The following is a 12,744-nucleotide window of genomic DNA, read 5'->3' as shown; positions in this document are numbered from 1 at the left end:
AACATCCTCTCGCAAACGCTACGCAGCATTCAATCGGACTCAGGCAAACAACTCATTATCTTATTTCATACACACCGAAATTCTTACAGCTAGACTAAATATAAGTTTAAATCATATAGTGCATATACCAAAGCAAAATCAAATCTTACAATAGACTGTGGTGCAAGAATAAAAATGTTTAATCGTTAGATTTTGGAGAATTTTTTATTCTTCACAATTCATTATTAGAATATCATCGGATCTCATTTACGACATAATATTATGGAATTGGAGAAAAAAAGTGCGATATCTCGGTTGCCGGAATCGAACTCAGAACCACAAGAATCGTAGCAGCCGACCCTACGCGTTTACCTACGCAATTTCCTGCAAATTTGTTTTCTAATAGTCGTAATAAATGAATTACATTGCACCGAATTTATATAACAGAAAATAATATAACACATTACCTCTTGCCGGCTGTTAATTCTGTAGGACTACAATATATAACAAGAAATTTTATAATATATTTTTAATTAAAAATAAAGGTAAACTCGTAACACTACGAAAAAAGAATCAACTCGTTCGCTTCGCGGTTCAGAAGTCAGTCCCGCTCGTCCTTTCCACCTCCTCGTGCGGTGCTCAGCCTCAAAATCTCCGACGAAGAAGATGCGTCACCGTAACGATGACGCCCTTCGTCGAATTTTTATATTTTCTTTATTGACCCGTCAATTCGTCTTCTTATTATAAAATATATTTGAAATAATTATGAATAATTATCAAGAAATTGTATATAATAGTATATGCAATAGTATTTAATACTGGAACTATTACGGACAATATCACCTAACCCAACCCATATTAAAAGTATTACAAAAAAGAAAATTAAAAACATAACATAAGAAACTAAAGGATTCCACAAACTAACGGGGGGGATTCGATCCCACGCCTAGAAAACATCCACCAATTGCGAGGCAAGAGTCCTACCACTTTCGCTAATAATGCTGTTGGAATATACTTTTACGTTTCTAAATATAATCAGATACGACGTAAAATTAATAAATGCGTTTTTTCATTTTTTACAACTACAGTTTGCAATATAAAAATGTGAAAAAATTCTGTAATGTGTACTATGTAAATCTCAATGTTTTAGAATTTTTTCGGAATTTTTGTACGAGATTAAATAGGCAAAATAAGCCAAAAACCGAAATTTTGTGTTTCCCTATTTACTGCCCCCATGGTTGAGATAAGGGGTTGAAACTTGATGTAAGATGTCTTTTTTTGATATGCTATCGACTGTCGTATTGGATATTTCATTTGGCTCAAGTGCATTTTTGATCATCCCCTCCCTCTTTCCTCGAGTCGCGCTCGCTAGGATTAGGAAACTTGGCTCGAGCCCATATTTCTAAAATTTGCTTGACGTCTAAAAATAGATTGATAGATATGGCAACAGCGTAACAATCCGGCAACGATGCCTTCGCGTCCTTTGTCTGTCAAAAGTTGGTTGGTACAGTATTGCCTCGAAACAAGCAACAGTTTCGAGCCTCGAAATTAGCAAATTTTTATCCCCACTTCTTTGATTGAAGTCCGCCGCCGAGTGAGAGATCCGAGAAGTGAGAGGTCCGCGAAACCGAAGAAGTCATAAATTTTCACGGTCGACTGAACAGTATAGTGGAAAGAGGACAGAACATATGTATTGTTTTCTCATTCTCATGCATAGCGATTCTGTTGTATTATGAAAAGTATATTCTCCGAAATTATATTATATCCATATGCTTTTTATTTTAAATCTAATGGTTGACAATGATCAATAATTTCAGGTATTTTTTACCTATAATTTTAATTAATTTATATAACACAAATAAAAAAAAATTGGAGGAAAAATTATTTAAGTTTAATAAATGTATTGTTTTCTCACTCTAACACATAGCGATTTTGGAGTATTACGAAAAATATATTTTCTGAAATTATAGTACTGGTTTGTTTTTTCTTTAATTTTAATGCCTAGTTAATAATTTGAATAAATGTATTTAACAATCAAATGAAACATTATTTAAGTGTAATGCAGTATATAGAATATACAATATAATAATACTATATGAATTATACATATACAATACACAATAATAACACAACACATACATTTGTAGCTGTATACTGATATTCACATAATTGTAAAAAAATAAGGTGAAGTGTGACAAGTTAGGAATTAGAGCGTGATCCATTCATTGGATTCTACATTGATTTGTAACAAGCAACTCGCTCGGGGTCGGCCAGTTGCTAATTTCGAGGCTCGAAACTGTTGCCTGTTTCGAGGCAATATGTATTATGTACATGTTCCATTCACGAATTTTTACTAGTATTAAAAAGGGAAAGCATGTTATGTTCTGTCCTCGTCTAAAGAATAACATCGCTGCTCGACCGATTACTTTATAGTTTACCGCTACCGTCGGCGCGCTCGGGAACAAAAGCAAGCCGAATAGCATACCACCCTCGAAATAAGTAACTGGCCGGTCCCAAGCGTGTTGCTTGTTTCGAGGCAATACTGTATCATTTTTTCATCAAGTGTCATAATTTTAGGGGGTGAGATGATGAAAAAATCGAAAAAAAATCGACCTCTATAGCTAAGGACCACCCTAGTGCTCATACATGCTACATCTATTGCGGCTAACGATTCTTCTAATTGCGTATATCCAGTTTCCGTCAATATGGTACCTATTACGGCACCTCGATTGACATTCAGTATTTCGTCAGATGTCGGTTCACTCCAAAAGTAACCTTTGAAGTGACACATTCGACATTCAAGGAAATATTGTCTTTTAAGACCAGAACGCATTGTTTTTGTTATTACGAGATCAGTGAACTGGCATGAATTCTGCCAATGGGCTGACAATCTTTGTAATTGAGAAAAAACATGCCCAAGGTTGACGATGCTTCGTCCACTATCTCATAAGGGAACATATCCAACTCCGACACGCCGATTTTGATGAAACTTATGTGAGATATAGTTCTCAAAAAAATATTTGACACGTATTTTTTTTTATCGGCAATCGTGCATATTGAAGGGGTGAAAATAGCCCTCGAAGTTGGGGTGGAAATCATATTTTTAGGAATATCTCCGGAATTAAAGAAGATAATTGGATTCTTTTTTTTGTAAATTGTTGGTGTTTTAATAGGCAACTTTTGTGCGTAAAAAAATTTCAATATACTTTATTTGTTTATATAATATTTTGAAAATTTATAATTTTTGTTTAAATTTTTGCACTAAATGTTGATTTATTTTTTTGCAACTCCGTGTACGTAAACTATAGACAACAGGGGATACGTGTTTTTGGAATTTGTTGTTTGTTGCAATGTTTATTAGATATATAATTTAAAATCACCTCCTGTGAAGAGGGGCAATCAATATTTTTATTAAAAATATCATTATTTTTACAATCTTTTACATTATTTTAGCGATTTTATACCTACGCGATTTTAGACCGCATTTGTAGTCTTCATGTGTAAAAGTTTAAATAACGCAGGGCTCGTGTACCAATTGTTTACAAATAATGTGTGGCCCTTGTTTAAGAAGGGTTTTACCAGAGACATTGCCATATTTCCCGATTTTCCAATATTAGCATATTGCGAGTGTATAGTAGTGCCCCGTTGTAGGCAATAAAATCTTGTATACACTGCTGGCCAAAATTAACGCACCACTTTCTTTAGCCGTTTCTTTCTTTACGTTCTGTTGGAGGTAGGATTTTGAAATTTTGAGGATAGTTGGGCCCATGGGTTATTTCAATGCTCCAGGAGTGCCATTGTTTCCTACCACCCCCTTGCGGTATCGGCGAGCCTTTGAATGCTAGGGGGTCGAAAAACCGAAAAAAGGCTCTAAATTCGACAGAAAAAAAGACAAAATCCGAAACTATTTTACAGAATGAGGTTCTTTAGGTTGCGGCCTTTCCGAAAATGCCCGGCTCAACCGCCTGCGACACCCCCCCCCCCCCCCCCCCCCTCCCTAATTTTCGATTTTGCTCAAACTTTTACCGAAGCTTCCTCTCGACCCCAGTCATACCTGGTAAAAGTTTGGTCGCGTTTGCAACAACCCCTTGGTCGCTACACGCTGTCAAAAAAACCACCCCTTGCTGTTTTTTCATTTTTTTCACAGTTAAAAGTCAATTTTGGACCTGCAGTTCACGGAAAAGCTTGTTTCCGTGCCAACGGTATCGTTCCTGTTGATGGTTTGGGCCTGGTGTGAAACCAACCCCCGCTGAGGGGGTTCCTACTTCCAACCCTCTCAATCCACCCCTGGGGGTGGGCGGGTAAATTGGGTGCATGCGATCGATTGTGGGATCATTAGAGCATTTCTGTACAAATTTTCAAGTCGATTACTCGAACCGTTCTCGCGTGATATGCAAAAAAGTGGAAATTTTGAGATTTTCAACCCCAAGTTCACCTAGCAGCCACGACTTATTGGAGGCAGTTGGCATCCCGCGGATTGGTCTCTCACGAAGTTTGAACCCACCTCTCTTCGATCTCAAAAGGTGCAATCGCTCACATGATCCGCACAGCCTCCAGCGACGCCGCGAAGATACCCTGTCCATAAAGAAACCAACAAAACTGCTGGAAATGTGAACCAAATGAGTTTGAAAAATTGTCTGTTATGTGTTGGCGTGTGGAATGCTGTGATTTTTCGTTGAGTTTTTTTGAGCGGCTGGTAATTTTATCGTTCCGAGCGTTTCCGGTTGACATTCCGTCGTGTCGGCCGAGGCGAGCGCCGGCGGCGCGCCCGGGTGGAAAGCAAATCCTCGGACACGTCTCCGAGTGGCGGGAATGTCAACCGGAAACGCTCGGAACGATAAAATTACCAGCCGCTCAAAAAAACTCAACGAAAAATCACAGCATTCCACACGCCAACACATAACAGACAATTTTTCAAACTCATTTGGTTCACATTTCCAGCAGTTTTGTTGGTTTCTTTTTGGACAGGGTATCTTCGCGGCGTCGCTGGGGGCTGTGCTGATCATGTGAGCAATTGCACCTTTTGAGATCGAAGAGAGGAGGATAAACTTCGTGAGAGACCAATCCGCGGGATGCCAACTGCCTCCAATAAGAAGTCGTGGCTGCTAGGTGAACTTGGGGTTGAAAATCTCAAAATTTCCACTTTTTTGCATGTCACGCGAGAACGGTTCGAGTAATCGACTTGAAAATTTGTACAGAAATGCTCTAATGATCCCACAATCGATCGCATGCACCCAATTTACCCGCCCGCCCCCAGGGGAGGATTGAGAGGGTTGGAAGTAGGAACCCCCTCAGCGGGGGGTTGGTTTCACACCAGGCCCAAACCATCAACAGGAACGATACCGTTGGCACGGAAACAAGCTTTTCCGTGAACTGCAGGTCCAAAATTGACTTTTAACTGTGAAAAAAATGAAAAAACAGCAAGGGGTGGTTTTTTTGACAGCGTGTAGCGACCAAGGGGTTTTTGCAAACGCGACCAAACTTTTGCCAGGTATAACTGGGGTCGAGAGGAAGCTTCGGTAAAAGTTTGAGCAAAATCGAAAATTAGGGAGGGGGGGGGGGGGGGGGTTGGGGGTGTCGCAGGCGGTTGAGCCGGGCATTTTCGGAAAGGCCGCAACCTAAAGAACCTCATTCTGTAAAAAAGTTTCGGATTTTGTCTTTTTTTCTGTCGAATTTAGAGCCTTTTTTTTCGGTTTTTCGACCCCCTAGCATTCAAAGGGTCGCCGATACCGCAAGGGGGTGGTAGGAAACAATGGCACTCCTGGAGCATTGAAATAACCCATGGGCCCAACTATCCTCAAAATTTCAAAATCCTACCTCCAACAGAACGTAAAGAAAGAAACGGCTAAAGAAAGTGGTGCGTTAATTTTGGCCAGCAGTGTATATCCTGTCTTACAGTCACAAAGGACAAAAGATTTTATTCCAAATCTACTCCTTTTTGCAGGAATAAATTGCTTAAAAGATAGCCTGCCTTCATATTAGAGCAGACTTTCATCGATGCATAAGTTTTGTTAGAGATAGAATGCATTTGCAAATGATTTTCATAATCTATTTATTATTTCACGTATTTTCCACAAACGATCGGAATTACATTCATGATCAGCAGCAAAATGCAACGTTCCCAGTAATATTTTGTAGCGATCTCTAGTCATTATCTTGCAAAACATGTCGTTTCGCAATAATTCATTTTTGCACCAATATTCATCAAATGATAATTTCTTATTCCTAGTCATTAGTAAGCAAACAGCGATAAAACAATATAGTTCGCCTTTGTCTGTCCCAGCTTTAGGATTACTATTATTTATTCATCTCCATTGATTATGTGCTTTTTCAACAATGAAATGTATCAATTCCTCAGATACGAATAATTCAAAAAATTGCAAAATTTTTGAAGAATCAGGTATGTCTGTTTGAATTCCCGATTGTTGTGTTGTAAAATCATGAATAGTGACCCCACAATTTTGAGACGTCCATCTGATATCTTTCGGATTGATACTTTATAAATTAACGTCTTCAGTTTCATCAGATTCCGATGTACTAAGTAAATTTAATCGCCTCTTTTTACGAAGTGGTGCGTTTATATTCCATATTAAAAGGGATAAAACCTAAAATATTTATTAACATTAAGAACAAAAAAGTGAAATTAAAGGTCTTACCAATGTAATTAGCGATTTGGCTCACTTTACTTCTTGTAGGTTGTTATAAATTATTTGAATCTAATACACTATAAACTTACAGAAAATAAATGTACTTTTTTCGTATGAAGGAATTTTTAGCAAAACAATTTCGTGTTAAGATTCTTTATTTCTGTAACAATAGAATTTGTGTCGTGTACAGTACGCGTCAGCCGCTGTGAAACAAGTGATTGCCGTATAGTATATACGGCACCCGTCGCGATAGGGTTAAGGGCAGGTGTCACAGCGTACGCATTCATTCATTGTATAGCCCCTGTAGGTGGGCAACACTCTGCACCTGTTATCTCTACCCATCACACACTCTTCCGGGCTCGCCATTTTGCCACTCATCGCTCTCCAGCCTATTAGTTCCCGCTGTGCGCCAATCACGCTTCGTTCATCTTCCCAATGTCCGCCTCACTCGCTTATCCGGTTCTCTGTTCCGTAAGTACCTTCCGTTCATTTACTCGCACATGGGTTCAATTCCCCTCAGACTCGGTATCCAGTCAAGTAGAAATAATTTATTTGTTATTCCTCAAGAGAAAGCATGATCGAATCGTATCCTTGGTCGATCGTATTCTGTTTGTTTATACACTGCGGTGCATAACTATAGCACCACCTACATTTTTAGTATATTTTGACTTTGGAATAACAATACATAAAAATCATCCATATAAAATCGAAGTATAAATTAAGCAGTGAACTTCAATGAAAATTTGTTGATATTAGTTTATTGTATAAGAAAATATAATATGAAAATTGATTTTTCATCGTTGCATAACAATAACACCACACGAATGAATGTCAAATATATGTACATAAATGTGATTTTAATAACTTGTAGGGCCCCCTTGCTTTGTAATAAGTTCGAAAATTCTATTTGGCATGCTCTCGATGTGTTTCTGAAAAATTTGTTGCCCAATTTCACTACATGCCCTTAGTATTGCGTTTTTTAGTTCTACAATATTTTCATATTGCCGACTTTCGGCATAAACTTTTCGGACAATAATGGCCCAAATATTTTCCATTGGATTTTAGTCTGGAGAACATGCTGGCCATTTAATTGTATTAATTTTGTTTTTTTCCAACCATGTTACAGCTTTCCGGCTGGTGTGTACAGCCGCGTTGTCTTGTTGGAATGTCCAATTTGTATCATTTTCATTTATGAAAGGTAGCAAGTTGTTGCCCAAAATTGTGATGTACTCATCACTATCCTTTTTTTTTATGGAAAAGCCAGTTGCAACATGCCATCAATGCAAAAGGCACCCCAAACCATAATACTTCCTCCGCCAAAATTTTTTTTCGAAAAGTATTGCGGTTCTTTTCGGAGATCTCACCAATACAAATTGTAGCCGTCTGGACCATCAAGATTAAATTTTTTTTCATCCAAAAATATAACCTGATTATCAATGATAGAAGTTGAAGTAAATTGGTGTAAAAAGATTTTGACATCTAAAGTTAACTTACGCTTTTCCAATCTCGGTGCATGTTCGCTCGAACGAATTCAAGCCTCGCAATAGTACGTCGTGGTAGAAGTTTTTGTGCCGATTTTAATTTCTGCCTCACGATATTAGGATTATTTTTCAAAACTCGACGTACTGTCCAGCGTGAAATATTTAAGTTAAGTTCACTTTTAATTTGGTTACAGCTTTTCAGGCTGTTACTGGCTGCTTTTACAATTGCCCGTTCGGTACGGGGACTCAATTTTTTCTTGGGATCACCTTTTTTATTCTTGTCATAATTAACGGGATCATTTAAAAAATTCAAAATGACGTTATGTGATCGCTCTAGCCTGCGGGCAATTTCCCGAACACTAGCTTTATCTTCCTTAAACGCCAAAATTCTACCTTTCTCTTCTTTGGTCAAATATTTACCACGTGGTATTATTTAACAAAGAGTTTTGTGAAATTTGACTTTGTATTTTAATAAAAAATGTAATTATTTAGTTTCTGTGAATTCGTTGTTGAACTGGATCGAGAAAAGTTAACTTAATAACAGTGGTGCTATAGTTACGCACCAAGCGAAAATCACATTTTCGATTATATCGTTTCTAATAAAAGAGCAACTTCAATGAGACTTAATGTAAAATTTATTGCGACTCATACCATTTCAACGCCTGCAATTCATTTTTTGCATTCTAACTCTGAATTACAGAACAAGTAAAAAAATAGCTGGTGCTATAGTTATGCACCGCAGTGTAGTTCGAGTCTCAAGGATTGGGATCTATTGGGAAAGGAAAGTGTCGCGAAGTAGGTAAGTACTCGCAACAGAGTGTTTGCAAGGGTAGAGTTTTAATGAATGATATGAGATGTTATAATATCAGAGGTTGGACTGGTTATCTTTTTCTTGACGTCTTTCTGCAGTATATATTTCCCTTTTTAAAAAAGGCCCAGAGCGTCTTAAACACTACAGGGTGGAGTCTTTTTCCTACTAGAGTCCTCCCATTTTCGGCGGATGAAAAGATATTATAAATTACAATTTCGCTAGCCGAAAGTTTCCTTCCGGCTCGCGCTGAGCATGTGGCCTAATGAACCGTAACGGGACATAGCTGGCAGCGTTTATCGTAGGGCAGCCTATTCAGCTACGCACGTCTAAAAAACTTCAAATAGTTTTGCCGACTTACAGACTTTAGGGTAGGCTTAAGTGCCTACACCTAAACATCTGTAAACGGTCAATACTAATTTCTACTAACGCTGCGAATCATGTGCCGCTATAGAAAGTTTACATATATGTATATTAATGCATGGGATTTTACCCAGTAAAGGAAATTTTCAGAATTTCTGTAAGGGTTTTGTAGACTTAAATTGGATTATAGGGTATTATTGAATTTCCGTCTTCGCTGTCATTCTTACAGTCGTGTCTTATTTGGTCGGGATTAACGTCGAGTCTGTGCCTAGGATCAGGATTATAATCAGGTTTCTAGGTCTATGGTTATGTTTGGGATAGCAACCGATATTGTCATTTGTCAAGTTTCAGGATTTCCTAGCTGAGGGTGCTTATCAGTTGTTTCCGTGAAGGATCTTTAGCTGATGTATTTGCGTTACGGTTATATTAAAGTTCTGTTTGAGAAATTGAAACTTGTTTCCATGGCTATGCTCTGATTATCGATAACATTGTCGGTAGTTCCTTCGCTTGAGCTGCTACAGGATACGATGAGGATTGATTTCATCCCGAAGTTTATTAGTACCATTCTTACGTACTGTGCCACGGATATCATAAACACGTTTATATCGTCGTGTACTATTAGTGGCTCACAGTTCAGTCTTTCCTACTTACAGCATGCACCACCAGTATTTAGCAGTGAGGGTTACGCTTGAGTTCCTTTCGTTTAGATATTTCTTTTTTCTCAATTGTCTTGCGCCACTTTCAAAATAAACGGTCAATATGTTAAATTTGTAGCCTGGGACATTTGAATGTGCACGCCACCGGATATAGAGAAATGAGCGTTGTCAGGTGAAATAATGCATGAACATGGATACAGGCACACAGTAGATAATACAAATGTCAACGCTGACGTGAACGTGATCAGGAGGAATACTGTTCACGTCGGATACTCGCAACGTATTAACACTTTATTGACCGGTCGTGTTTGAGGCTGCCAGTCACTAAGTACCGGCTGAGTCGCGCGCGCACTTACTCCCAGTACCGGCTAAATTTTCGCTATTCATTGTGTTGTGCTTATTCCTTTTGTTTCAAAGGAATGTAATTTTATTAATATTTATACTTTATTTTGCATTTATTTTATATAATAAAGGGCCGTATAAACTAACATTCATAAAATAAATTCAAGGTAACAGTAATTCAATTTTTCGACAAGCGTTGGCAATCGAAAAGCCTATTAATAGGCTAGCGGTCAATAAGCGTTGGAAATCAAAAAGCCGATTAATAGGCTAGCTGTAGATAAAGTGTTAACACAGTAAGAACCACTCACGAGTTTTCTCGTGTTTCGCGACCCATCTGTTATGGACCGCTTATTTCTCGTGTTGCGTGTTCCGTCTGTTACAGATGGATCACGAAATAACCTGTGTTTTCTACACGCTGTCTTCAGATGTCACCTACTTTGATACATTCTATCATACTTTGTGTATTTAAATATTTACATCAATAGCCAATGCATTGATGGTTAAATCCTTGGTCTGCCAAGAATCTAACAAGGACCACCGATGGCTCGCCGTCGTCTCATCTACACCGAAGGAAACGATCCCATTGATGGAATCCGAATACATCAAGCTATGAAAAACTGTATAAATGCACCAATGCAAAATAGAAACAGCTTTTTTTCAATAGTACCTACAATGCATCTTATTGTACAATTTCTGAAAGTTTCACAAAGTTATAATGATTTTATAACGTACAAATTTGCCCAAAAATGTTCGGTCCCAGGCGTAAGTCTTATAGATTTCTTTGCGGACCATAATGTGTTAACAGCTGTGCCGCGCGGGGTTAGCATACGGGAAAGCCCTTTGGTGGCGGAGCCTAGTACTGCTGGAACACCCCGCACTATGGTTACGGATACGGTCGTCGCCCGAGGTGTAGGATCAGACCCATGAAAATGGTGTTTTGCCTCGAGTATCCGAGACGAGTTCGTGAGGCAAACAATACATAATTGAAAATGACTTAAATGACTGACTTAAAGTTAAAATGTTTAGTATATTGCTTATTTATCTTGCATAGAGAAGACAAAAGAATACCAAAAAAGCAAAATTAGTACTATTGACTGACAGCCAACGGCCATACTAGTCAGGATATACCGGTTCTCGTCCGATCACCGAAGTCAAGCTGAGTTGGGCGCGGATAGTACTTGGATGGGTGACCGCTTGGGAACTCCGCGTGCTGTTGGCTTTTCTTTTTTTGGTTTTCTGTTTTATTCAATATAAAATCCAACGATCGTAATCTAAATACAATAAAAGAAGCTTTGGACAATAGCAATGCTGAACTTTTCATTCAAAAGAAAGAGGGAAACGGGGAAAAAAAGAAGCCAACAGCACGCGGAGTTCCCAAGCGGTCACCCATCCAAGTACTATCCGCGCCCAACTCAGCTTAACTTCGGTGATCGGACGAGAACCGGTGTATCCTGACTAGTATGGCCGTTGGCTGGCAACAATTAATACTAATTTTGCTTTTCTATGTGTTAGCATATCCATTGCAGTTATTTTTTTTTAATATTGAATGCAATATATTACTTGTGAAAACTAGGCCACGTCGAGAACATATTAAATATAATTAATTTTTTGTTATGATATAATGTTTTGTTTATATAGTAACCCAAAGTATGAGAAAACTGCATTTCCAGACAAACCATCATGTGGCGAAACTTCAACTTGAAAAGTTTATTGGATTTTAGAATTAAGGTTCCACTTTAAAACTGCAGAAAAATACGTAAATTCCGTATGTAATCAAATGATACTTCTTAGTTTATAAGATATGTATGGAATTTTTTCGGTAAAGAAAGAGCTGTGAGGAAAACGGAAGACAAGAAATGGAATAGTTAGATTATATTAGTATTTACAGAAAGTCAAATGATTAAAGGAAGTAACAATGAATGGACAATTTTGCAGTTAATTTTAAAAAGGGTCATTTGACGCCGCTTTTTAAAATTAGTATTAAACGACAGAGCGAATATATTTTAATTTTAAGATCAGGATCCCGTTTTGGCTTATCTCCGAATCGATCGAAGCGACGATGTCTATGAGCGGAGAATACTAGAAATAAACAATCTATAAACTAGACAACTCGCGTTGCGTCATCTATCGACTAGATCTACAAATATATCTTGCTACACGGTATTTCGCGGCTAGCTCGGTAACGGCCCGCGACCCCGCTTCGCTCGCGAATTCTCGATCGTCCCCTCTTGACCGTGCCCGCGACGATGACCGCCGCGGCGCCTCCGCGGATTCGCGAGCGCGTAGCACTTCGGCGCCCGATCCGAACCCGTTCGATATCGCTTTATTTTATTTGATAATTGGGCGCCAGACGCTTCTCAGCGTCGCGATAAAGAACTTAGACGCGAAACGAGACTCTATAGCGGGAAGATGGGAAAATCGTTTATGTCGATCTCGGAAAAACGCGGAAGATTCGAATCGGCGGCGGA

General features: G+C 38.5%; 1 protein-coding gene and 2 non-coding genes across 6 annotated transcripts in view; 1 reads left to right on the top strand and 2 right to left on the bottom strand.

Moving 5' to 3' along the window:
• The window catches only part of LOC143264620 (uncharacterized), a 188,496-nt gene that overhangs the window by 154,419 nt on the left and 21,333 nt on the right, over nt 1–12,744 (bottom strand). Inside the window, exon 1 of one of the 4 annotated variants that reach the window (XR_013038429.1) lies at nt 447–570. The exons of the other annotated variants lie outside the window; for them this stretch is intronic. The gene's annotated coding sequence lies outside the window, so the exon portion shown is untranslated. Of the gene's footprint in view, nt 1–446; nt 571–12,744 lie in introns of those variants that run through there. 4 annotated transcript variants of the gene reach the window in all.
• LOC143264713 (5S ribosomal RNA) lies at nt 11,377–11,495 on the top strand. The gene has a single exon (XR_013038643.1). It is a non-coding gene; the product is annotated as a 5S ribosomal RNA (ribosomal RNA).
• On the bottom strand, nt 11,630–11,748 carry LOC143264718 (5S ribosomal RNA). The gene has a single exon (XR_013038648.1). It is a non-coding gene; the product is annotated as a 5S ribosomal RNA (ribosomal RNA).

This window comes from Megachile rotundata, chromosome 6 (genome assembly GCF_050947335.1).
Source record: "Megachile rotundata isolate GNS110a chromosome 6, iyMegRotu1, whole genome shotgun sequence".
Classification (NCBI taxonomy): domain Eukaryota; kingdom Metazoa; phylum Arthropoda; class Insecta; order Hymenoptera; family Megachilidae; genus Megachile; species Megachile rotundata.
This window is presented reverse-complemented; position numbering and strand designations above follow the sequence as displayed.